This window comes from Equus przewalskii, chromosome 2, assembly GCF_037783145.1.
Source record: "Equus przewalskii isolate Varuska chromosome 2, EquPr2, whole genome shotgun sequence".
NCBI classification, from domain to species: domain Eukaryota; kingdom Metazoa; phylum Chordata; class Mammalia; order Perissodactyla; family Equidae; genus Equus; species Equus przewalskii.
In genome coordinates this window covers 19,428,148-19,455,162 of record NC_091832.1, presented here as the reverse complement: position 1 = coordinate 19,455,162, position 27,015 = coordinate 19,428,148, and the positions used below count along the sequence as shown (strand labels likewise).

The 27,015-nt window shown below is 48.7% G+C and overlaps 1 long non-coding RNA gene across 6 annotated transcripts in view; it reads left to right on the top strand.

Moving 5' to 3' along the window:
* LOC103549512 (uncharacterized) overlaps nucleotides 1–27,015 on the top strand; it is a 175,807-nt gene that overhangs the window by 107,032 nt on the left and 41,760 nt on the right. The window contains exon 1 of one of the 6 annotated variants that reach the window (XR_011537460.1): nucleotides 4,692–4,855. The exons of the other annotated variants lie outside the window; for them this stretch is intronic. This is a non-coding gene — a long non-coding RNA (uncharacterized lncRNA). Of the gene's footprint in view, nucleotides 1–4,691; nucleotides 4,856–27,015 lie in introns of those variants that run through there. 6 annotated transcript variants of the gene reach the window in all.

Here is a 27,015-nt window from a genome sequence, read left to right as displayed (position 1 = left end):
GTCGTGTTAAAATTACCTATCATACCAGGTGGCATAAAATATGTGCTGTAACAGTTAGGAGCAAAGGGCTGTGGAAGTGAAGCAGAAAGATGAAATTGAGTGCCTTTAGTGCATCTGGGGAAGTCTTCAGTGAGGAGGTGACATTTACCCTGAGCCTTGACGGATGAGTGAGTGGAGTGGGGACAAAGCAGGTTTCAGTTCGGATTCTTGTGTGCAAGCAACGGAACTAACTCGGCATAACTAACCAACAGGAGGCTGGGAGACCAGGCCTGGGGAAGGCGGGAATGGAGGAGGCTGAGAAAGCCCGGGATTCAGGAAGCAGGATGCTGAGAAACTGGTTCTCGGCAGGAGCAGGTGGGAGAGGACACAGCTGCCAGTACCGTGGCTGTTTCTGCCACTGTTGAAATTAACCTCCAAATGGCCCCGTGATCCTTGTGGCACTTTATCAAGATTCAGTGTCCTGGGAGACAGTGACTGACTGGCCGACTTTAGGTCATGTTTCCACCCAGTCCTTGCCGTGACTTTACGCAATGATGACTATTTCCAGCCGGTGCTCACCAGGAGGAGGACAGCCCCAGACTCTCCAGACTGAGCAGTTCTGTGGTGGGGCAGGGGAGGGCCTCGAGAAGGCTCCAGGGTCTGCCAGGCGAGGAGCTGTGTGGCAGAGACTGATGGAGGAGGTCTTACTGACCTCTGTGTCCACTGGAGCCCGTCACCTCGTGCATCTCCCTCTGCTCCATGCCACCAGCGGAAGCACGGTGACTTCCCATGTTCTACTGGACACGGCACTTTGTTCTGGTCTCAGGCTTTGTTCCTCTTAGTCAACGGGAAAAATAAAGGCTTATTTCCTCAAGAGAAGCACATTTGAGTTCTACTTATAAAGCGAGTTAATGAAACCAAAAAGTAATTTAATTGGTATTGGAGACAATCTACAGAAGGTCCCCAACTTACGATGTCTCAACTCACGATTTTTTGACTTTATGATGGTGCAAAAGTGAGACCGTTCAGTGGAAAGTGTACGTCAAATTCTGAGTTTTGACCTTTTCCCGGGTTAGGACATGTGGTACGGTGCTCTCTCAGGATGCTGGGCAGTGGCAGTGAGCCACAGCTCCCAGTCAGCCGCATGATCACGAGGGTAAACGACCGATACTTACATCCATCTGTCCCCAGCCATTCTGTCTTCACTTTCAGTACAGTATTCAATAGATTACAGGAGATAGTCAACACTTTATCATAAAATAGGCTTTGTGTTAGATTATTTTGACCAACTGTAGGCTAAGGTAAGTGTTCTGAGCACGTTTAAGGTAGGCTGGGCTAAGCTATTGATGTTCAATAGGTCAGATGTAGTAAATGCATTTTCAACTTAGTATTTTCGACTTAAAATGGGTTTATCAGGACATAACCCCATCGTAAGTTGAGGAAGATCTGTAAATATATAGTAATGAGGGATTGATTAAATAAATTTTAATACATACAATAGAAAAGAATCTGTCTAGAATGCAAAACAGTCTGGCTGTTCCAATCCTATTGAAAAATTTACACACACACACACACACACACGCACACATGCAGAAAAATGACTAGAAGGAGATATACCAAAATGTTAACAGTGATTATCTCTGGGGAGTAGGGTTCTGGGTTGATTTTATTTTCTTCTTTTTGTTATCATGCCTTTTCTATCATTTCTATAATAAACCTGAAACACTTTTTAACCAAAAGAAAGCTTTTCTTAGAAAAATAAACTTGGTGAGTACAATTGTCATTATTATGAATAAGCTACCCTTTTACTACTGGTCATGAGAATCAGCTGGGCATTTACCGAGTGACACATAGCAAGGTCTGAATAGAGTCAAGAATGTGGCTGAGAAATGGGTTGGAGAACATCTCCACTGTCCCCAAATTGCCTTTCTCTTGCCCCTATTGGGGACAGCCATCTGCTTGACAGTCCCTTTTAGTGGGTGGAAAAACAGGATCACAGCTCCATCAATCCAAGGCATGTCTCTGCCTAGCTCAATGATTTGCCCATGAAATTTAGGACACTTTGCCATAATATTTATTCAGTTTTATGGCTTTAAATATAACACTAACTCCTAATAATCAATATTGATTTAACTATAACATCTTATTTATAGACATGGCCCTCTGGTTTGCATATGGACTCAAACTGTAATGCAGCAGAAATAAGCCACTCACTGCCCCGGCCCTGGGCCAGCAAGGAAGGAAGTGCCGGCCTCTGATGAGTGGCTCTGAGGCCAATACAGAGTTTGGGGTTTCTGATGCCCACTTCTCCCTACTCCATCCAAAATGGCTGCTTCCCACCAGCCAGAGTCATCCTGGGGCTGGGGATGCCTGTTTTCTTCCTGCAACATGTTTGTCAGTCTAAGGAGACAAGTCTTCCAACCACATTGGAGGGCAGTTACAACCTGTTCTAGGTAGAAGTAGGACCTTGAGGGAAAGAGAAATAGCCAGAAGTAGAGGATAAGGTAGGGCCTGGGAAAGCAGGGACTTCTCCCCCCTCTCCCCCCCGCCCCCAAATGACCCTGACAGGACAGTGTGGATTTCTAGAAAAGTTATTACTGTTGCTATAATTAGTGTTGAAGAGGTGTCCAGGCAGCATAGCTGGCAGCTGCCTCTTGTTGGGGCAGGATGCTGGCCTGGCAACCATGGCCCAGTGTGACAGGGGTCCACGAGGAAGGGTAGAAGCGGCCAGAACTTATGGCCTGGAGAAGAGAAGACTCAGACTGGTGGAATGTGCCTAAGACTAAGAGATGAAGGAGATGACCAACTCTTGTATACAAAGAAGGCGTGCCTTCCAGTGACTGGAACACAATGTCTGTTGCTCAGTATACCCCCTTCTCCCTCTTGAGGTTCCTGGGGATCTCTGTTGGTATTTGGTGAGTATGGTGGAGATTTATTATTTATTTCCTCCAACCCCTAAACACACACACACACACACTCACACACACATACACACTCCACCCCAACATCCATTCACCCTTCTTTTGGAAATAGCTCTAGATTCCACGTGTGGAGTCTATGATCCAGGCCTGCCCGATTAAAGTATTTCTTGCCTTTGATTGCAAATTGGTTCAGGGCTTTTGGAGGAGCGGCCAGAAGAGTCTGGTTCTCTTTCACTGCACTTGAACTCAAGAGGATGTAGTAGCTGGAGCTGCTGCAGCCATCTTGCAATCATGTGGAGCTTGAGAAAAAAGCCAACTTAGAAGAAGTGAGCTGAGAGACACCTTACAAGAGACACCCATTGTTTCCTCCATCCCCACAGACTTTCTTAGGGAATTTTGCCCTCTAGTCCCATACAGTACTAGGCAGCGTGTGACCTTCATTCTTGATCACAAATGATTTTATCAGGGGTGAATACCTAACTCAACCTGACCAATCAGATTCTTTCTGCTAGGCATTTGGAACTGAGACACAGGGACTAAATCAGGAAGATGGTACTACTTGGGCACTGGAACTGAAAAGGCATGTAGAGTTGGGGCCAGAGGTGGATGCTCTAGCTTGCCCACTTGCTCTTGGACACACTCCATTCCCAAGCAAGTCAGAGTTCCAGGGAAGCACAGAGAAGCACACATAATCATTACAGTCATGCACTGCATAACGACACTTCAGTCAATGATGGACCACACATGCAATGATGGTTCCATAAGGTTAGTACCATACAGCCTAGGTGTGTAGGACGCTATGCCATCTAGGTGTCTAAGTACACTCCATGATGTTCACATCAAAATGAAATTGCCTAATGATGCATTTTTGATAACATGACCCTATTGTTAAATGACATATGACTGTAAATGAATAGTGTTTTGGTCACCTACTGTTGTGTAACAGACCAGCCCAAAACTTAGTGGCTTAAAACAATTTATTATTATCTCTCGTGGTTCTGGGGGTTGACTGGACTTGGCTAGGTGGTTCTCACTGGCGGGTCTCTCATGCGGTTCTAATCAGAGTATGGCTGGGGCTGGTGTCATCTCAAAGCTCAACTAGGCTGCATGTCCATGATGGTGCCCGCATTGGCGAGCAGTTGACGCTGGCTATAGGCTGGGAGCTCTGCCAGGGCTGTTTCTTGCAGGTGGCTTCTTCATGTGGCTTGGTCTTCTCATTGCGTGGCGGCTGGGTACTCAGTGGGCTGTCTTAAGAGCAAGTGTCTGAAGAGAAGGGAAGCAATCACTGCCAGTCTTCTTAAAGGCCAGACCTTGAACTGGCACAGTATTGCTCCTACCCTAGTCTATTGCTCCAAGCAGTCACAGGCCAGCCTAGATTCAAGGGGCAGGAGGCATAGCCTTTACCTCTAGATGGAGAAACGCCAGTGGTAAAGGGATGTAACAACTTGGTGGTGGCCATCTTGGAGACAAGCTAGCACAAATAATAGTGATTTCCAACAGTAAGGATTGCTAACAATTGTGCAAGGTGCCGTTCTAAGTGTTTTACGAGCACTGTATCCTTTAATCTTCAGAACAATTCTATTACTACCCACATTTTACAGATGAGGACATTGAGTTGTGGAGAGGATGAAAGACATTACGGAGGGTGGTTTAGTGTCAAGAAGCAGAACATCCAACTAAAAAAAGTTTATACCATATGCCCATTTATTCTCTCACTGAACAGGGACACAAGACAGTGAGGCAAAACAGGGACCATGCAGCTGGTGGCTCAGAAATCTCGTTTCCTTCCAGCTTTTCACTGGGGGACCCTCAGAATGTGGGTGATGCCTCCTTTGTCCTGGCAAGACGGCTGCAGCAGCTGATCCACACCTGCTCATGGATGACTGGACCAGGGGTAAACACCTGACCAATCTGGACCAACCACGTGGCAACAAGGTCACATGGCCACATCTAAGGTGGGAAGGAATGGATAAGCTTCACCTCTTGTCTTTTTCTTTCATTGAGCTCCCTGCAGACTTTTCCTTCTATGTCACTGCCCAGGGCTGGGATATGTCAACCACCGGCAAAGGGGAATAGGATTATCAAGACTGGTTCAGACCAGTCATGATGCGTTCCTTGGGCTGGAGGCAATACTGCCTGATTTCTGAACAAACTCTGTGTTCTGCTGGTGAGGAAGAAGTGGGGGGAACAGCTATTGTGTGGGCAGCCAATCGTTTCTGCCACGTATGTCTTTAAGAGGCAAAGAGAATGGCCTCTGTCCCTGAAGCTACAATTCCTCTTCTGGGGCTCCGGGCTGGAGGCACTGCTTCCTGTCCTTGAGGGTCTGTGAGATCGTCTGTCATATCCTGACAGCCAATTCTCCTTTACTTAAGCTAACTTGAGTGGGTTTCTAGTCTTGACAACCAAATGTATTATGCCTAAGACAATCACTGAGATACCTTGAGATACTTTTGTTTCACAATTTTCAAGAATAGAATTTTCTAGAATGTTTCATAATTGACTAGAATGCTTGCGCCTGCTGGGCAGTGGACTTGCACTCAGGAGACCTGAGTCTTAATCATGGTGTTACCTGGCATGCTTGCTCCTCTTATGTCTTCCTGAAGCCACAGTGGTCATTGCCAGATAACTACGGCCTTCCTTCCCACTAAACCCAGATATGGCTTCAGAATTCCGGGTGTAGGTAATAGGTGTAGACCAGTCGTGTTCCAGTAAGTCGGGATGCTTCATCTCATCACAGGATTCTGGAGAAGCCCTGATCTCCATGTGGAGACTTCGAAGCTCCCAACCCCATGGTGTCACTGAGAGGGCTCTGCACAGGCAGTTGGACTGTCACTTTATGAAGAGTCTATGGGCAGTATAGAGCTGTGGTCAAGAGAAAAGCTTGGATTCAAAGCCTATCTTTACTTCTTCCCAGCTGTGTGAACTTAGGGATGGTTATCCAACCACTCTGGGCCTCCGTTTCCTTATCTGCAAAGGATGATAATAATGCTACCTTACCACAGTAAAGATTAGATAAGATCATGGGTGTAAAGCAATCGCTGAATACCTGATACACAGGAAGTATTAAACAAATGGTAGCTATTATTGTTATGCAACACGGGGGGGACATTTTTCATGTTGTTAGGGTGGTGCAATACATTCCTATACACAGAGTCCAAGAAAGTCTCTTTGCCTGAGTCCAGGGTAGACAGGAGGGAGGGAGGACGTCTCCCAAGATAGCTGGGGCAGCCCATGACCAGCTATTGTGGCTGGACACTGAGCAGATCCCCCTGTGTCTTGTATTTTGGGTGACAGTGGCACACGGGGCTCACTTGGAGGACACTGGCTGGGCGCTGGGGTCAGTGGAAGGGTAGGAAATATCGTCCCATGAGGCAGGGCTGAGGCAGCTCTGTCTGGAGAAGATCCATGCAGGAGACTCTCTTTGTCTTTAGACCACTGAAAGGCTGTGATGGGCGGAGAGAGCGGACACTTTGTGAAACCCCAGAGGGGAGGGAGGGAGTCACAGAAGGCTCTCTGCCACAGGCAACCCTGATGCTCACAGCCGTGCAAAGCTTGACGAGCAGGGCTCTGCGCTCCATTCTCTTCTCACTTCACGCCAGTGGCCCTCAACTCCGGCTGAGCACCAGAGTCACATGGCAGCTTTCTAAAAATACCACTTCCTGAATTCCACCCATGTCAACACTGCTGATTCAGTAGATCCCGGGGGGCAAGCACAGAATCCCCATATGCTTCCCTCACATCCCCCCTTTTCCTTAAGTTATCGGAGTAGGTTTCGCTTTCTTAAAACTGAATGACCCCAGAGTTGGAAGTGCCTGGACTTCCTCTTCCCTGATGTAGGGGATGGCATCTTGCCAGCTGAGGGTTGGCACACAGAGTCCTTGGCTCTGAACCTAGTTCCTTTGTGACCCTGGCCATGCTGGCCGGGCACAGCTGCTGAGGAAGAAGCCCCTTGTCATCTCTGTGTGTGGTGTTTCTTGGTAGCTCAGGCTCCCAGCACATAGGGGACATTCACGCCCTTCCTTCCCACCCAGGGGGACACCAAGAAGCTTACTCGGTGCCCTGCTGCCTCTGCCCACCCCTCGGACTGGGTGATGGGGGCCAGCCTAGGGGAAGCGAACAACTTGCACAGACCCTAGACTCTCAGTGTGGCACTTCCGATACCCAGGAGTTTTCAGGAGGCACTGACAGTTGTTGCTGGGGGCTGAGGGGGGAAGGGAGAGGGAGAGGGAGATACATTTTTAAAGATAACCTGGAGGCAAATATAATATTTATACTTATTTATCCTCGGAGCTCACTCGCAAGGCCCCAGACATGTCTAATGAGCAGGAATTGCAAAATGGCCATGGATCCTACTCCTTTGCCTTTGCAGACACTCTGAGCAGTCACATGGACCCAGATTTTTCAACTGTGTGACCGCTGCAGGCAAAACGGCTGTAAGGAACACCAGGACGTGCAGTGAGCGCCCGACTCCCAGAGGCACTGAGCCACAAACCTGCCAACCCAGGAAAATGAGGTGCTCCCCTCCGCTCCCCTCCTCGGCAGAGCACAGAGCATCCACACACACACAGGCGAGCCCACATGACACACGTATGCATATGTATGCACGCACATGTGCATGCATACACACACAGTGAGGCACACTGAGACCCTGCACACCTTGGTGGCCTCCCACAGGCCTGCAGGCACATCCTTGTGCATACACGCTCTCCAAAGCAGGTGTAACATATGGTGCACCTGGATAGGATGCTCCCTGGCTAAGGTCATGTTCTAGATGGGGGCTCTTACCTGCTCTGCTCGCTCTGGACACCAGTGATCGCACACAATCATTGAAGGGGCTTGCTATATATGAAGCTATTTATAAAGTCAACAACAGGACTTACTGAGACCACACAATCTGCTGTGGAATGAGAGAAACACACAATTTACTACATGGTTCACTCAGGCATCTATGCATAGTGAATATATGTATATTTATATAAATACATATACAAACATATATGATGCATGCAAATAGGAAAATAAATGCGGAAGCCCTCAGGTAATGGGCATCTGTCTGTCCTGGTCCCTGACTCCCTAGGCTCGGTCAGGCCTGCTATTGGACGCTCTCAGAGCCACTGGTGCTCCTTTTCGAAGCGTTTACACAGCTGTCGTTCCACCTCCGTTTGTGTTGTGAGCTTTTCCAGTCTCTGTTGCGCTGGTTGTGAGCTTTGTGAGGGAACGGCCGTGTCTCGGCTCACCCTCATACTCTGAGTGCCGGCACATGGCAGGTGCTCAGTAAAGGGGTTGGAAGAAGCAGGAGCCTTTCCTTCTATTGTGTCTCCTCTCTGTGTTGCTTGACAATCAAGTCTCACCCCTCGGCACCAGGAGGGTCACTTCTTTGAATGCTAACAGCCAAGAATTCCCAGGCTTAGGCTGAAAAGTTCAAATTTCAGATATAGCCCCGACGTCAACTCCATTTCTAATGAGGTGCTTTTCCTCCTCTGTGCGGCTGGTGGCCTGTTTAACTGGGAAGTGGCATCTCTCTGTTTACCTGGGGATCTAGTCCATGTACGAATTCCTTTCTCGTGCTCGGACTGTGGCTGGCCTGATGGGGCTGTGGGGGTGGGGGGTGTGGTTTGGAGAGTCATGACCAGTTTAGGTTTTCATAGGACAATGTCATTTCCAGATATTGTCTGGCTTGAAAAATATCCTTATGGAAGGAACTGCGTGTTCTTAAAGCCATAGTCTGGAGCCTTCATATTCAACCATGGCACTGGGTGAAGCCTGACAGTTTTTGCTACAAGTCAAGAGGGGAGGTTGGCAGGTCTGGTCTCTTGACTGATTAGGTCTATAACAGCAATAAGTCCTGACCCACTTATTATGCTAATTTCTACCAAAATACTTGCTCTGGCTTGAGCTGGCTGGATGCCTGTCCCCTCACCTCCAAAGGAAAGGAAAGAGCGGCAGTTTCCTAGATGCCATTGACACGATTTTATTTTAACAAACCAGGAGTTTCTTCAATAAACAGCTGGTTTTGTTGGCTAACTACTATTTAAAAGAAGGGTTTCTGGCTAGCAGCTCTAAAACCCACATCACGCCTTCTTGGCACAACCCTTCCAATACATAACTGGCTTAGAAACCTGCATATCAGGACGCCTCGTTTTTTCGCATAAGATGAACTTCCAGGTATCACCAGTGTTATGGATGGTTGGGAGAATCTTTGACTCAGGTGCTCATGTGGTATCCCTCACTCTCTCCTTTCAATTTACAGTCATGTGTCGCTTAACGACAGGGAGATGTTCTGAGAAATGCGTCATTAGGTGATTTCATCATTGTATGAACAATATAGTGTACTTACACAAACCTAGATGGTATAGCCTACTGCCCACCTAGGCTACATGGTACTAATCTTACGTGACCACTGTTATATATGTGATCTGTTGTTGACCGAAACGTCATTATGGCTGTGTGACTATATATAGGATGTATAAAACAACAACAACAACAACAAGAAAAACATAAAGCAAAGTTAGCTCCCAAAACACCTCCATCAGCCTTGGGCCCTTCCTGGAAAACTCTTTTGGACCCGTGCAACGGTAGTGGATGCTATGGTGTGGTGCTCAGAGCCTTCTTTAGGATGGAGGCACTCATTCCCCTAGTTTCTGGGGTGTTGGCTGCTCCCAGCCGAGTCCCTTTCTAGGAATTGCCCTTGGTTGCAGACACCTGCGTTGCTCAAGATTATGCCTCCTCCTTGGGTGCAGCCGGCATCCAATGATTAGCTGTGCGAGGGTACAGAGGCCTCAGTTCAAGCCTTCTCTGATTTAAACCCCAGAGCTCTCCGTGGGATCGGTGGAGGCCTTTGTGGAGACTGCCCCACAGTTCAAGTTATCCCTCTGCTCGGTTCTGCTTCCTCACTCCCAGCAGGTGTTGGATTCCATCTCAGGGTCTGTTTCCTGGAGAATCCAGCTTACATCAGCCAGCAAGGCCCTTTTCAGCATTTCACTGCTCACATTAGTTTGGTGAACATTTGAGACAATGTTTCATACTGATGAAGTTTGTCACGGCCTTGACTGGTCCTGGGTAGTTGGGATTCTGGGCTCAAGTCTGGTCAGATTTCAGATGCCCTCTGCCTGGAACTTGCTGGGTTTTAAATCCAGCCCATGACTTCCACTGAGCTCCAAGCTCTGGATGGCAGGCAGGGGACGGTAAGGCTTGCCAAGGGCATGATGACTCTCACGCGGGTCTGTCTTCAGCATCTCTGCCTGTGCTCAGAGGAGTGACCTGTCTGCACCTGGGGCAGTCAGACTGGGGCTGCAGGAGGCCTTTGGGAGGAGGACAGGAAGCTCAAGAGGTCAGGTGAGATGTTGATTGTGGAAGTCAGCCGATCCAATGTCGTCTGCACTCAGATTTCTCCTGTCATCTTCCCCCACTCTGCATGCTGGGCAGCTGAGCCCTGCAGCCTGCATTTCCAAGCTCCTCTGGATTGGGCCAGGAGGAGGCATTGGTGGGAGCCTGGATAGTAGAGAATCCAGGGTATCTGTCCCTTTCCTTTTCTGCCTCAATGGTTTCTGTAGCAGAAGTTGTCTGCCCTCCATGGCTCCAATTCCTCTACGTTCTGGGGTTCCATTTCTGCAGGGTGGCCCTGGCCCCTGGGCTCCAGGGATACCACCTCTTCTTTTTTCTTGTCTCCCCAATCTAGAAGTGACAGTGGCTTCCTGCAAACTTCTGGTCACCTCACTGCTTCCTGCTTGGGTTTCATCTTCTCTATCACCTACGTAACCAATTCCCTGCATTAAATTCCTCCTGTTATAAATTCTTAAGGCGATTTCTGTTTCCCTGGTTAGACTCTGGCTCCTAAAAGCATTTTTGTTGTTCCACTTGAACTGGAATTTGATTTAAAAAGGGGAGGATCTTTTGAGACAAACTGGTCTCATGACTAAATAATTCCTCAGAATAACCCACCTCCTCTCTCCATCCCAGCTCAGGATTCTGTCTTGGAAGAGCTCTTTTCTCCATGTTTCCCCTTTCCAGGGTTTTGGGGTGACTTCAAGTCTGCATCTTATGAATTTTAGTTTGGCCCATGTTTTGGGGAAGAATTTAAGTGAATGAGATTTTCCAAAAGCTAGGTTTGTCCCACAGGCTGAAATGATGGTTCCATGGCAGAATTTCGTAAAAGTGTTCCAATGCACAATGGCTGGAGTTTTAATAAGCATTGTGTAAGGAAAAGGGTTTGGAGGGCAAAAAGTTTTGAGAAGCATTAAGTAAACAGGATGGGGAACCTTCTTTGCTCCAGGACTTGTCAGAGCCTTCAAGGTGCTAAGGTCCTTTTATGACTCTCCAAGAGGGGAATGTAGTTGGTGGAGTTTCCTAAGCTCATTTAACCTCAGAAGCCCCTTTTCATGGAAACACATTTGATCAGACCTACTCTGGAAAACCTTCTGTATGGCCCACACTTGAGTTTTTGATGGCCCATTTGTCCATGTGCTGGGTTGGAGCTAGTGCTGTTTTCAGAGGAAAAATATTGTCCTCTGTGTGGACAGGAGTGACCATTCATTTGAGTACAAGTCCTGGTTCACTGTGCTCCATGAGCTGGACATCATTTCTTATTGCCTTAGTATTTTTTTAATGTTCGCTTCTCTATGCCCAGCCACAGGAGAAAGATGGTCCACATCTTCCAACTATAACTAAGGAGCTTAAGCAAGACTTCTATAGGGCTGGATGGGGTGATGCATGGACCATGCTTAGCACAGTGCTTGGCACTTGGGAAGGGCTCAGTAAATACCAAGCTGCCATGAGGTCTCTGCTGCATGGATCCAGTCTCTGTATGTCTTCACTTAGATCGACGAGGGTGCTAGAACCTACTCCAGACTCAGTGGGTCCCACAGTTCCCTCCCATGGATTCTGAGATCTGGCCAGTGCCTCAGTGATCCATGCTATGTGAGAGCCTCTGTCAACCTCTTGGATGGTTTAAAGCCCATGACAATCTTTGTCCCCCTCAGAGCTTATCCAGGCCCCACCTGCCCTCTCTTTGGGGGTATGAGCAGCTCTCCAGTCCTGTTTTCTGGAGGCCCCCTTCCCTGAATGTCCCCAAGTTGTTAGCTCTGTTCTGCCTGGCCCAGCCCATGTAGTCTGGAAGCCTCTGTGATCCCTGAATATCTCCCAGTTTCTGCAAACATCCCCTGGCCCGGACAATTGCTCCTCCACCATCCAGCAGAAATAAGGAGTTGGGGAGAAGTCACTACGGGGGCATTTGGAAATGGGAACCAACAGCAGCTCTCGCACAAGGGACCAGAAGCTTGGATGGATGAGAACAAAAGCGTGTCTGTCCCCAGGGACTGGTGACCATGGTCACCTCCTGGCCAGGGAGCGGTGAACTTCACAGAAGACTCCTTGCTCTAGCCTCCCCAAGGACAGGGCCCTCCTTGATGCCTGGGGAGCTGACCTTTCCAAGAGGCGGGTGGTGGATATGGGGCCGCAGCTGGGCCCCCAACCCCTTGCCCTCCTGTTCTTCCCAGCTTGAGCCAGAGCCGGAAGGATCACTTCCAACAGTGACTCAGCCCTCATTCTCCAATGGCCCGGCCGCACAGGGCCAGGCAGGGCCCCTGCAGCTGGCTGGGCTTGCTTCTGCGGCTCTGGACCCACTGTCTGGTTTTGTTCCTTCCACCTCCAACATTTTGTTTTGGAAGTTTTCAAACTTACAGCCAAGTTGAAAGAATAGTCCAATTATTACCCATAAATCCTCCATCTAGATTCAGCATTTGTTAACATTTTACTGTTTTCTCCTTCTCTCTCTTTTTGGTATAGCATTTGCAGATAGATTGTAGACATCATAACAGGTCACCCTTAAATACTTCTCATGCTTCTCCTAAGAATAAGGAAATTCTTCATATCCACAGTACCATTATTGTGCATGAGAAAATTAACAGTAATTCTATAACATCAGTCAATTTCTAGTTCATATTTCCCAATTGTCCTAAAATGGGAAAGCTGTTTTTTAAAAAAAATTTTGAACTAGAATCCCATCAGGGTATATGTTTTGCATTTGGTCATTTAAAATCTACAATAGTTCTCTTAGCATTTTTTTCTTCTTATCACATTAATTTTTTTGAAGAGTAGAGGCCAGTTTTCTTGTAGAAAATTCTAGAGGATAAATTTATCTGATTGTTTCCTCCTGGTGTCATTTAATGTGTTCTTCCTTCCCCTGTTTATCTTATAACTGGAAGTTAGTCCTAGATGTGTAATTAGATTCAAATTAAACATCGTTCACAGAATACGTCCCAGGTACAGTGCATATTGCAATACATCAGAAATGCATCCTCGTTTCTTTGAACTTTTCTTGGAGTTCACTTTTTAAAAAAATTTTTTAAATGTTTTTCCTTTTTCTCCCCCAAACCCCCCCGGTACATAGTTGTACATTCCTAGTTGCGGGTCCTTCTAGTTGTGGCAGGGGAGTGCTGCCTCAGCATGGCCTGATGAGCGGTGCTATGTCCACGCCCAGGACTCGAACCCACAAAACAGTGGGCTGCCACAGCAGAGTGTGCAAGCTTAACCACTCAGCCACAGGGCCGGCCCCTAGAGTTCACTTTTAAAGAATGAAATAAAGGGCTGGCCCAGTGGCTGAGCGGTTAAGTTCGCACTCTCCGCTTCGGCAGCCCAGGGTTTCACTGGTTTGGATCCTGGGTGCGGACATGGCACTGCTCATCAAGCCATGCTGAGGCGACATGCCACATAGCAGAGTCAGAGGGACCTACTGGGGGGCTCTGGGAAGAAGAAGAAGAAGAAGAAAAAGAGATTGGCAACAGATGTTAGCTCAGGTGCCAATCTTAGGGAAAAAAAGAGAATGAGATAAGGTTAATGGTGCGTATTATCTGCCAAGTACTTTGCAGAGCTGTCTTATCTAGACTCACAGAACAATTTTGAGGAGAGGAAATTGACACTCCTATTTTATTGATGAAGAACTGAGGCTCAGAGGTGACAGGTGGGGAAAGAAATGAACATTTGCTAAATAACTATTGAGGGTCAGGCAAGGAGCTGGATATTGTCCATCCATGCTACCACTTCATGCAAGGGGAGTTCTGGGAAGTTAAGTGGCCGCCTAAGTTCACAAAGTCAATTAAACGACAGAGCTGGCTTCACACTTAGATCTTTCATTTGCAGAAAGTCCTGAGTTCTTTCTGCCCAACCGTGCTGCCCCCTCTGCTTAGATCCCCTATCTTCAGAATTCTGCTCATCCAATGGATGAAGCAGTCTGCTGCCCAGATTCAGTTGTGCTGGGTAAGCCTGGTGAGCTCATGCCCCCGGAAGGCCCTGAGCAGTGACTCTGAGGGGCTGGACTCTGGGATAGGCCTTTGAGGAAGATGCTTTTGGTCAGTGGCTGTCTCTTTCATTCTCCCCATGATATGACATCACCAGGACTCGGGTAGGGGTGGGGTGGGTGAGTGGGCATGTCTTCCCCCTCTCCTGAGAATTCAGGCACAGATGAGACAAGGTGTGGCAGTGAGGCCCGAGGAGGGCTCCTAACCCTGGGAGTCCAAAGTGCCAGGTCACAAACCTAGAGTCAGAGCAGAAGGCATCTTGGGAAATGGCCCCGAAGAGGGGCAGAGGCTTGCCTCAGGTCACACCGGCAGTCAGAGGCACAGCTGGAAGTGGAGCACAGGTGAGAGTCTGGATTCCCTGTCCAGTGCTCTTGGCACAGTTTCCACTTTGTCGCCTCCGTGATTTGTGCAATTCCTTCTTGGAGGGGACAAGGAGCGGGCGCAGGAGGGCTAAGGGAGGGGAGGGGTGGGGCAGATGATGGAGGTGGAGGTAGGCAGAGAGAAAATAATGCAGGCTGGAGGAGACTGATTCTCTGGGTGCGGGGCCCCCAAGGTAACCACCTGTGTAGGTATTGGGGGTGTGTGTGTATCTGTGTGTGTGTAGGAATATCCTTAAGACCTGCTTCCCTGACGTCATTGTGCCTTCCTGGGAGACACTGGGACAACTCTCCTTCTCTCCATCCCGTTGACTTGATTGGACTTTCATCTTCCCACTTGAGACTCTGACATCAGCCTCCTGGAAGGGCTCCGGCTTCCAGCTTCTTCGCTATCCTCTACATCATGGCCAGAGCTATCTTTTTAAAACAATCTCTGGGCAGGTCATCCCTGTTTAAACTCTTGTATCAGTTAGCTGTTGCTGCCTAACAAACTACCCAAAAACATGATGGCTGAAACAACCACAATTTTATTTAGCTATGATTCTCTCGGTCCGCTGGGTGGTCGTTCTGGTCTAGGCCAGCTTGGCTGATCTGGGCTCTACCGTGTGTCTGCTGACAGGTTGGCTGGTGGCTGCACAATCCTGGATGGTCTTGTTAACATTTCTGCTTGTTGGCAGGCTGTCAGTAATTGGGGCTGGGTTCAGCTGTGACACCTCATTTCTTCTCCATGTGGCCTCTCAGCCTCATTTCCATGGTGGTCTCTGGGTTGCAAGAATAGCAAGAGAGCAAGCCCCCAAACGGGAGCACTTTCCAAACCTCTGCTTGCATCACCTTTGCTACCGTCCCATGAGCCAAAGCAAGTCACGTGGCCAAGCCCAGCTGTAAAGCGAGGACTGGGGTGGAGAAACAGACCCTACCTCTTTATGGGGAGGGGAAGGCTTGTCACCATTTTTGCAGTCTACCACAACTGTACACGATTCCCCAGTGCTCTCCGGACAAACCCAACTCTTCAGCTTGCTCTCTCTGCTCTCTGTGATCTGTTCCCCAATTGCCTTCCCATGACAAACCCAAGACAAGTCTTGTGTTATTGTTATTCCAGAATCTCACTATTTTCAAAGCACTTTTCCTCCTCCAACATTTCCATGTGCTGTTCCCTCTGTCGGGGGTACCTTCTCCACTACCCACCCCCGACCCATCCCAGCCTCATGCCTATTCGTTCTTCAAGGTCCAGCTCCAATGCTCCCTTTTCCTAGAAGCTTCTTCCTCCTCATCTCCATCTGAATTCGTCCTCACTTTCGGGTGTCAGAGCCTTTTGCATGGGTCTCTGTTGCAGCCCTGTTTTCCTGTTGCTCTGGGAGTATAACCTTTGCTCATGGCTAATAGGGTGAGGGTTCTGGAGGCAGGCTGTCCAGATGTGAGCCTCAGCTCCTTCACCGAGGGTGTGACCCTGCACGTGCCACTTCGCCTCTGTAAGCTTTGGTTTTCTTATTTCTAAGAAAAGGAGGATAATTATAGCCCCGACTTCAAAAATTTGTTTCACAAATCCAATGATGCTCACAGGAAGTGCTTGGCGGGGTGACTGGGAATTCCCACATGCTGGGAGCACTTTGTGAGCAGCGACCATGTTAGTTAAGTCTCCTCCCTAGACCCAGCACATGGCTTGGCAGACAGCAGGTGAGCGAGATCCTGGAGATCACCTTTATGAATTGACATCCCCCCAAATAATAATGGGCCCCTGCAGATGCAGCAGACCTGGGGCTTGCCTGGGTTTTGGCTTTTCTGTGGCTCCCCTTAGTGTGGGACAAGACTTAGCTGGGCTCACAGCCAGCCATGAAGTGGATGCTAATAATATCATTATATGCTGAATAATTAGCTGTCATTTAAATATTCATATGTTGTTGGGGGCAAGGCCTTTTATCAGCGTCTAGGGATGCATTGGCAGAGGAAGGAGATAGATGTCAGCAAGGCTGACTTTGCCTATGAAGGGCAACCCGAGGTCCAGAGAGAGCTGTTGGAGTGGCCACCAGACAGTCAGCTAATATATAACTGCAATATCCCCACGTGATAAACTGCAATTTTGTAAACGCTTGATGCATATGAACAAGCCTAAAACAATATTAGAAGCATTCATTTCATTTGACTAATGCTTATCTATATTTTACTCTGCTCCAACTTTAAAGAAGTCCCTCTTTCTTTCCTGCTAAGGGAGGTGGGGCCAGAGACCTGTAGGTGAGCTGGAGTAGAGGGGTCAGAGGTTCTTACCTGTTCTGTGCCCTGAGCTGCAGGCGTGGGCTTGGAGCATGTGTGGTGCGTTGTCCCTGAGCCCTGGAGCCCTGCCTCGGGGAGTCTGCTCCTGGCTCTTCGAAAGAAGAACTCAGGCTCTCAGTTGGGGCCAGTGGAGAGCGGTGTGGGCATCTAGGTCCTGGCCAGCTGGGTTGAAGCTGCTGTGGATTTCCCACTTATTTCTGTTAGGGATGCACCCAGAAGGAAGGCCCTGCAGGGAGAGGTGTGGGACGGCTGGGACTGTGACAAAGGAACTACCCATGGTGGGCAAGGGAGGAGAAAGAGGAGAGAAGGAGTAAAGGAAGTTTAGGGAGAAGCATAAGAGGTTGGAGGAGGAGGGAGAGGACAAGGAAGAAGAGGAAAGGCAAGAAACAGATGAAGGGGACTGCAGGGGCTGGTGCAGGATGGGCTGGCTCCCTGGAGCGTGGGAGGCAGCCTGGCGTGCTGATTAAGAGTGGGGGTCTGGAATTAGACAGTCCTGGGCTTGAGTTCTGGCTGTGCCTCTAACTGGTTTGTGACCTTAGCAAGCAACTCACCTTCTCCAAACCTCAGTTTCCCGTTTGTAAAATGGTAAAAATAATAATACTTCACTGATATATTAGTTGTATGTCTGCACAAATTCTAACAAATTGCCACAAACTTAGTGGCTTTAAACAAGATGCATTTCTTACAGTTTCTGGGGGTCAGGGGTCGGGCATGGCATAGTTTGATCCTCTTCTGAGGGTCTCATAAAGCTACAGTCAAGGAGTCAGTGGGATGTGTTCTCATCTGGAGCCTCAGCTGGGGCTGGATCTGGGTCCAAGCTCACTCAGATTGTTGGCAGAATTCACTTCCTTGCTGTTGTAGGACCAAAGGCCCTGGCTCCTTGCTGGTTGTCTGCTGGATGCGGCCCTCAGCTCCTGGAGGTCACCTGCAGTTCCTTGCCATATGGGCTTCTCTGACATGGCTGCTTGCCTCATCAAGTCTTCAAGGAGGGCCTCTATGTCTAGCCTACTCAGATGGAGTCTTAGATAACGTAACATAATCCCGGGAGCGGCACTGTATCATCTTTGCCATGATCTTTTGGTCAGAAGCAAGTCCCAGGTCCTGCCCACACTCAGGGGAGGGGAATGCACAAGTGTGTGAACACCAGGAAGGGGCATCACCTTTGAGTCTGTCCACCACATCTGACAGTGGCAGCCTGAATCTGCTCAGTGCCACTGTTCTAAGTCCTTTCCATGAACTATTTCATTTCATCTTCAGAACGAACCCATGATGTCCTGTAATGATGACCACCATTCTGGTGAAGAAATGGCAACACAAGAAGTTAAGTAACAGGTAGCGTTTGCACGTGAACCATGTACTCTGGTTCCAGGTTCTGGGCTCCTAGCCACTATGAGGTCCAGTCTCATGGGGCTGCTTGTGGAGGTAATACACAGAAGATGCTTAGTACAGGTCCTGGTAGAATGTCTAAAAAATGTTACCCCCAAAAGTTACCCTCGTTTGGCAGGCTCTGATCACATCTTGTACCTGGGTGTAGGCCACATCCACTAACGCTTCTCATCCTCAAATAACCAGACCCAAACCCTGGAGCACAGGAGAGCAAAAAGGGGAGACAGAAGAACGACATTGTGTATGTGTTTCCTTTACCTGACACATTCCCAGCCCAAATCTATTGTTCTCTCAGGCCCCAACTTAAAGACCACATGTTTCCGAGCCAGCCCTGATGGTCCAGTGGTTAAAGTTCGGTGCTCTCACTGCTTTGGCGGCCCGGGTTCATTTCCTGGTCACGGAATCACACCACCTGTCTGTCAGTTGCCATGCTGTGGCAGCGGCTCACATAGAAAAACTAGAATGACTTACAACTAGGATATACAACTACGTACTTGGGCTTTGGGGAGAGAAAAAAGAGAGAGAGAAAGTTTGGCCACAGATGTTAGCTCAGGGCAAATCTTTCCCTGCAAAAAACAAACAAACAAAAAACCCTAAAACCAAAAAAACATAGGGCTTTCTATTAAAAGAAAAAAAATCACTTGTTTCCAATTACTGCTGTAACAAACTACCATCAATTTAGTGGCTTAAAACAACGCAAACTTACTCTCTCACAGCCCTGGGAGTCAGAAGTCCTAGAGGGGTCTCACTGGGCTGACATCAAGGTGTTAGCGGGGCTGTGTTTCCTTTCTAGAGATCTAAAGGGAGCATCTGTTTTTGTGTTGCCTTCCCCAGTTTCTAGGCCACCTGCATTCCTTGGCTTGTGGCCCCTTCCTCCATCTTCAAAGCCAGCAGTGGCCCGTAGAGTTGTTCTCACACCCCATCCCTCTGACACTGACTCTTCTGCCTCCTGATTCCACTTTTAAGGACCCTTGTGATTATCCTGGGCCCAACCAGCTCATCCAGGATCATCTGCCTGCTTTAAAGTCAGCTCACAAATGACCTTAATTCTACTTGCAGCCTGAATTTCCCATCGGGCACGTAACAACATAGTCACAGTTTTGGGGATTGGGATGTTGTTACAGACTGAGTATTTATGTTCTCCCAAATTCATCTTTCGAGACCCTACCCCCCAGTGTGATGGCATTAGGTGGTAGAACCTTTGGGAGGGAATTAGGATTAGATGAGATCATGAGGATGGAGCCCTCGTGAGTGGGATTGAATGAAATCCGGGCCCTTTAGCCTAAAAGAGACCTGAGGGAGCTCCCTCGTCCTTCCACCACATGGGACACAGTGAGAAGACAGTTATCTATGAACCGGGAAGAGAGCTCTCACCAGATACCGAATCTGCCAGCTCCTTGATCTTGGACGTCCCAGCTCCAGAACTGTGAGGAATAAATTTCAGTTGGTTAAGCCACTCAGTCTATGGCATTTTGTTACAGCAGCTCAAACAGATTAAGATGGATGTGGATGTCTTTGGGGGCCGTTCTTCTGCCCAACACACTTCCAGACGGGGTCGGGGCTGGGGGCTATGCCCGGTGCTCCTGTGGCTCCTTCACTTTTCCATCACTGCCCTTAGCCCTCTTCCAGGGGTCTCAAACTCACATGCTCTTAGGGGCCAGGAGCTAACATAAATAAATTCTCTGAGTATAAGATAGTAAGGAGCGGTGGCATTCTGGCAAAGGAAAATCTGTTTCAAATTCAGAAATTTTAAAACACTGTGCTGGCCAAATAAAGCTTTCTGTGGTCACATTCGGCCTGCAGATTGCGTGTGCTCCTGGGGGTCCTGTTAGACTGTGAGCACCCCACAATCAGAACCAGGCTGCGGGGAGGCTAGCACCTCGGTGAGAGGCAGAGGCACGCCTGGGGCAGCTGGGTGAGGAAAGGCTCTTCTTCCTCTGGGCCGAAGCCGCCTGTGCTGGGCCATATGACACCCCCGCTTGGGCTCTCTTAGGCGCCTGTGCAGGGTACAACGCGCACGCTGTCCATGGTCCTGTCTCAGGTACCTCATACAGTACGTGATCCACAGCACAAATGTGGACTAGATATTTGTTGGGTGCGTAATTGAATGAAATCCAGTGCCTTTTGGCTCACTCTCTACCCTGTCGAGGGATATGTGACCTTCTCCCAAAGAGCTCAGCTTCTTTTTTTAAAAATTTTTTATTTATTTTTATTATTTTTAATTTTTTTTAAAGATTTGTTTTCCTTTTTCTCCCCAAAGCCTCCCGGTACATAGTTGTATATTCTTCGTTGTGGGTCCTTCTAGTTGTGGCATGTGGGACGCTGCCTCAGCGTGGTTTGATGAGCAGTGCCATGTCCACACCCAGGATTCGAACCAACAAAACACTGGGCCACCTGCAGCGGAGCGCGTGAACTTAACCACTCGGCCACGGGGCCAGCCCCAAGCTCAGCTTCTTTTGACAGGCACCAGCCACGGCCACAGGCACAGAGCAAGTGTGGGCATGCATGCATGTGTCACGTGCATCAATCACGGGCTTCAATGGCTTGGAAGCCAAGGTCTTTGCACCTTTGCGGGAATTCACTATAGCCTGTGACCAAAAGGCCGGGGCCAGGGGCTGACCCATGGAGGCTTGCCCTTGCTGCTGCCCCAGCTGCTTCCTTCCTCATCTCTTCCCCCCTCGCATTCGAGATTCCCCGGAGGTCGGGCCTGGTGTAATTACAGGGTATCTGCTGCCTCCCCATAAATCTAATAGACTTTTTGGCCTTGTCAGATTAAAACTTACCTATCAACCCGCCGCAGTCCTCTAGATCTCCCTAAATCTGTACTTGGGAGAGAATTTATGGCCAGGAATTGCATTTTGCAAAATGATTAAAGTTGCCAAACAGCCATAAAAAGTTGCAGGAGGAGATATGGTTTTTTTGAAAGTCTGCTTAATTTATAAGGGGTGGAAGGTTTATTGTCATTTAGAGTCCACAGCGAGGCAGCGATGGAGCGTTCGGCGGCAGCTGTGCACAGCTGCTCTCGCTTTATGCTTTTTACATGTTTTTAAATTGCCCTGTTTGAATCCGGCCTTCTGCAGCAGCAGAAACGCCCCGGCGGCCCAGTTTGCAGGAGAGGGGCTGCCTCCCCACCCCCGCCGTCTGATGCTCGGCCTCACTCACCCCTGCTCCCCCCGAACCCCCTCCATGCTCACCTTCTGGAAGCAGTTCCTGATCTCGTCGCACGCTGACCACTCCATCCCATCCCACTGTCCTCTGCTGGCCCCCCCGAAACAATAACAAATACATGTGTGCAGGCTTTTACATTTATAGGCGATTTCACGTGTAGTATCTTAGTGATTTTCACCCCAGATTAAATGATTAAATGAGATAAAACCTGTAAAGCTCTAAACAAGAGGCAGCTACCCAGTGAGCTAATAAATAGAATTAGGGCTCCTATTTGCTGACCACATACGAGGTGCCAGGACCTCTGCTCTGAGCTTCACATGCATGAATTCATATAGTCTTCACTGCCATCCTATGAGGTAGGCGTTAGTTTTGTCTGTGTTTTAGGAAGCTTAAAGAACTTCAGCCCAAGGTCATGCAATAAATGCTTAGTGAATATTAGCGATTATTTTTAATACTATTAGGTCAGGAGCTGATCTGTTTTGCTCCCAGCTTGGCACATGGTAGGCGACTGATAAATACTGCTGAAGGCACGCATGCATGAATTATTCTCATTGCCATTGTCATTGCCAGTCTAACGTCCCCTGTCCCCCATGAGTGCAAGGGTCAGACTGTCCACCTGATGTCTAACCCTAGTACTGAGCCAGTGCTGGGCGTGTAAAGAGGTGCTCTTTTCGTATTTGAAAAATGACGGAAGAAATTTAATACTCACAAGAACCCCATGAGGAAGGAATTAGGAATCCATCTTGCAGAAGAGGAACTGGAAGCTAAAGGGGAGTTTGACACCTACTCAAATCATAGAGCCAGGATTTTGGGTTCCAAGTCCTGTGTTTTTTTTTCACCACAGCTCAGCTGCCCACCTATTCGGGATTTGGGGTAGATTCAGAAATTGTTCTTATTCATCGCTATTTTCTCTAATATTTATTAAATACCTATTACTCATCAGCTATCAATAACATGCCAAATAATCCTTCCAGCATACTTGCAGATATACTGTTTCCTCCATTTTATAGATGTGGAAACTGAGGCCCGAAGAGATTGAGCAGCAATTGGCTGAAACTTAAGCCTGATATGTGTGACTCCAGAGGCGGGCAATTGTCATATAGGATGATAATTGTTTGAATGAGGGAAGATCTCCAAATCCAGCCTGGCAGGGGCAGAGGAGTGTCAGGGAAGGCTTCCTGGAGAAGGCGACTTCTCAGCTGCCATTTGTGGGATGAGTAGGGGTTTGCCAGATAACCCGTGGGCAGCCACGTTGCAGGTGGAGGGAAAAGTGTGGAGGCAAGACAGAGGAAGGCTGCTTGAAGGACGTGAACATTTCCGTCTGGCCGGAGGTGGTCCTGCATTCTCTCTGGCCTCAGACATGGTTCAGTGGTAACTCCACCTGCCCAGGTTGCAGAGATGTTCAAGATGGGGGAGGAGCTGGTAGACTGTGCTGGCTGCTCCCCAAGGTCCATCAGCTCCTCCCACACTCTCTCCTCTCTTTCCTGATCAGGCCGACTCCCCTCCTTTGAGCATCAGGGAAGTGGGCAGCTGCCTGCTGTTGGCCTGTGATGGATGAATCGGGCTCCCCTTGGACTTGATCCAGTGCTCTCAAACATTCCTTCGTCCCTCCATCCATCTGCTAGGGTTCTCTCCCTTCTGCCCTACAGCCTGGGCATGGGGGTGAAGGAGCTTCCTCTTCTGCTTTCCATGCCTCTGAAATGTTCCAAGATTTGGAGCCTAACAACTTCTCCAGGCTCTTTACTCATTCATTCATCCATCCAACTAATATTTTTTGAGTACCTAGTATGTTCTGGGTACTGTTCTAGGGTCTGGGAACACAGCAGATCAGGCTATCGTCCTCATGGAGCTTACCATGAAAAAATGGATAATTTCAGAGAGTGACATGTGCCTTGATGTCAGTTGTGTGACAGAAAATGACAGGGCATGGGCATGTATGTGTGTTGTTTTGGTTAGTATCTAAGGAAATCTGTTACGAAGAGGGGACATTTGAACCAAGATTTGAAAGAGAAGAAGTCAGCCAAAGGGAGATCTGGAGGAAGGACCATCCCACACCAAGGGAGTGAGAAGCACAAAGGCCCCGAGGTAGGAAGGAGCTGTACCGACTCAAGGAAGAGAAATGAGGCTGGAGCTTAGAGAGTGAGGGGCAGAGTGGGAGGTGACCAGGGGGCGAGGTGGGCAGGGCTTGCAGCCATGGCCAGACTATAGATTTTACTCCAAGTGCACCAGGAAGCTCTTGGAGGGTGGGATCAGGGAAGAAACAAGATCCAGGTTACATTTGTGGAGGCTCACTCTGACTTCTGTTTTGAGAGCAGAGAGTAGATTATCCAGACAGCCATAGCCTAACCCAGACTGGACCCCTCTCCAGATACACTGTATCCTGTTATCCCTCCAGGTCTCGGCACCTGCACATCCTTCTGCCGAGAATGCCTTTCCCTTTCCTTCTTAGAGTGTCCGATTCACTCTTCAGGACTCGGCTCTTGGAGACCCTCTGTGTGACTTCTTCCCTCTCTCCTGCAGACAGGGCAAATCCAGGCTCTTAGTGCCGTCCCCCAATTCCAGACACCGTGATGTCTGTTTCTGTGTCCCTCTCCCCACTGGACAAATAGCTCCTCCAGCACCAGGACTGCAGCTGTCTGAGCTCTGAGAGCCAGGGCCTGCGCACAGCCCACAGCCTGGGCCGATGTGAGCGCCTGACAAGTGCTTTCTGGTTGATAAGCACTCTTTGAGCACCCAAGTCATTGAGAAAAGCAGTAGATGGGCAAGCATCCTTTGTTCAAATAGATAATAAGATAATGAGATTAGAAGTAGGGTAACACACTATTTACCATAACATTTAATTAAATCTATACTTACTAGGAATTTTGGCATCTGGAGGTTACGTTTCTAAGTGTTTGCTAAAAGCAGCAGTTGTCTGTGATCGTCCACATTTGAACAGCTATCTCTCAAGGTCTGTTCCCTTGTTACCTTGAGACTATGAATGCTTGTTGAAGAAGAAGGCGTTTGTTAAAATACTCTTAGAAATACTTGTGTTTGAAAGAATGCATTTGTATGAATACTTCCTGGAAATACTTGGTTTGCTTGCAGTTGTAAACCCGTGTTTGTCACTCAATGCTGCCTAGGCTGCCTGACTGGATTCTGATTAACCTACCGATGTAGAAGAATTGTGCATTTTCTTATTAAGCTAGGAAGGTATTTAAAAGCTGTTTTCCTTTTTGAGATTTATGCAAATAAAAACTAAAGAATTTTGAGACATTGCAGCGTCTCGTTCTCCTCCAACTGTAAGCTGGATTCGGGCAAGGACATGGAGCCTTATCTGCTGAAGCATCCCCAGCGTGGCCCCTGCCTGCTGCTGCTGAGCAGGCATCAAATGCTTGTTGATGGGTGAATGAGTGAGCCTTTGGCACTCCCAGGCCGAAACTCCCTCCACCAAACCCAACTGCCCCCGCTCCTACCACGCGCAGAGAATAAGCCTGTGGATTTCACTGCAGGGGGCATCCAGCTCACCCACAGTGCGCCCTGGGCACTGAGTACCTGCACACCAGCTGTCTCCAGGAAGTGACTAGAGACGGCAGCCCTGTGGGCATAACACAGATTGGGCCATATGTGCAAGACCTGCTCACCTCTGGGTACATGCTGAAAACTGTGTCCCAAGATCTGGATCCTTGATCACAGCAATGCCCAGCTTTGAGATATGGGGAAACAACTGGATAACTGAAATGTGCAATTTTCACTTGACTATTGGGCAAAGATGCTAAATCCCTGGACGTGTTATATAGCTTCTTTGAGCCTCAGTTTCCTCCTCTGTGAAACAGGGATCATGATACATTTGAGGCAGCTCTCCAAAGCCCAGTGGCCGGCCCTATGTGACAGCTGACTGCCTTCATCCTGCCTTGGCCTCTGACATCTGAGTAAAGAAACAAGAAAAAGGACCTGTCGCAACTCTGGTTAGGTTCCACGATTGCTTGGCTAGGACCACTCAGGGCCCAGTGTCATGGGCAGTTTCGAGGCCACACCAGCTTCTGTAGTTCTTAACCCCAGAGAGAAACGAAGTGTACACCCAGCTGGAGCCCCACGGCTCCCTGACTTGTTCGTTGATTCCCAGCTCTGGGTCGAAGGCATCCTGGCAGGTGGCTCTGCGTGATTGGGTGCCAAAGGGTGACCCATCCTTCTCAAATAATGATGTTAAATGTTACCTCTCATTGCCTCTCTTGTAGCATTCACTCATTCCACAAATAGTCACCAGGCACCTGTCATGTGCAAGTACTGTGCCAGGCTACTTATACATGGGGATACAGCAGAGAAAGACAGACGAGTCCCTGCCCTCACGGAGCCTGCATTCCAGCAGGAGAAGGGTGGAAGTTTTGGGTAGAGACCCACAGGCAGCTGGGTTGGTGAGGTTGAGGGAGTCCGATTCGAAGGCCCGCAGGCTTTAGATGCCCACTCCTGAAAGTCCGTGTCCAGCTTCAGGTCTGACCCTGCTATACCCACCTTTTGAATCTCTGGGAGAATTAATGAAGATAAGGTCTGCAGCTGGTGGTCTCGGGGTTAAGAGTCAGCGCTCTTACTGCTGCGGCCCGGGGTTCGTTTCCTGGTCAGGGATCCACACCACCCTTCTGTTGGTTGTCACACTGTGGTGTCTGCATGTTGCTATGATGCTGAAAGCTATGCCACTGGTATTTCCAATACCAGCAGGGTCACCCATGGTGGACAGGTTTCAGTGGAACTTCCAGACAAGACAGACTAGGAAGAAGGACTCGGCCGTCCACTTCTGAAAAGTTGGCCACGAAAACCCTATGAATAGCAGCAGAACATTGTCTGATATAGCGCCGGAAGGTGAGAGGATGGCACAAAAAGACCAGACAGGGTTCTGCTCTGCTGTCCACAGGGTTGCTAGGAGTCGGAATCAACTCGATGGCACTACATCAAAATGTCTGCACGGTGTCTGGTATGGCGCTGGGTGCAACCCTGGTGCTCAATATATTGGAGCTCTCTCTTTCTCCAGACACAGGTCTTCCTGTGGCCCCCTCCCTGTCCTGGTTTTCAGGCAGAGTCAAACATGAGAGATCCTTTTTGTCCTCAGGGCTGAAGGTGAGCTACTTTTTTTTTTTTTTTTTTTTAAGACTTTATTATTTTTTTTAAGAGCAGTTTTAGGTTCATAGCAAAATTAAGAGGAAGATACAGATTTCCCATATAACCCCTGCCCCCACACAAGCACAGCCTCCCCCATTATTAACGTCCCCCACCAGAGTGGTGCATTTGTTATGACTGATGAACCTGCACTGACACATCCTAGTTACTGCAGGTCCATAGTTTACATTTAAGGTTCCCTCTTGGTGGTGTACATTCTACGGGTTTGGACAAACGTATAATGACAGGTACCCGTCCTTATAGTATCATACAGACTATTTTCACTGCCCTACAAGTCCTCTGTAGGTGAGCCACTTCTTTAGATTCTGGGACAACCTGCTGCGAGAGGCAGTGTAAGAGGAAGACAGAGATACTTGGAGCTCTTGGGGAACGGACGTCTAGTGCCTCTGTCCTGCCTGTCAACACGGAAGCAGAGGGAGGCAGCGCCCAGCCTGGGGCCTCCTTAAAAGTAAGCCAAAGGAGGAAGACGTG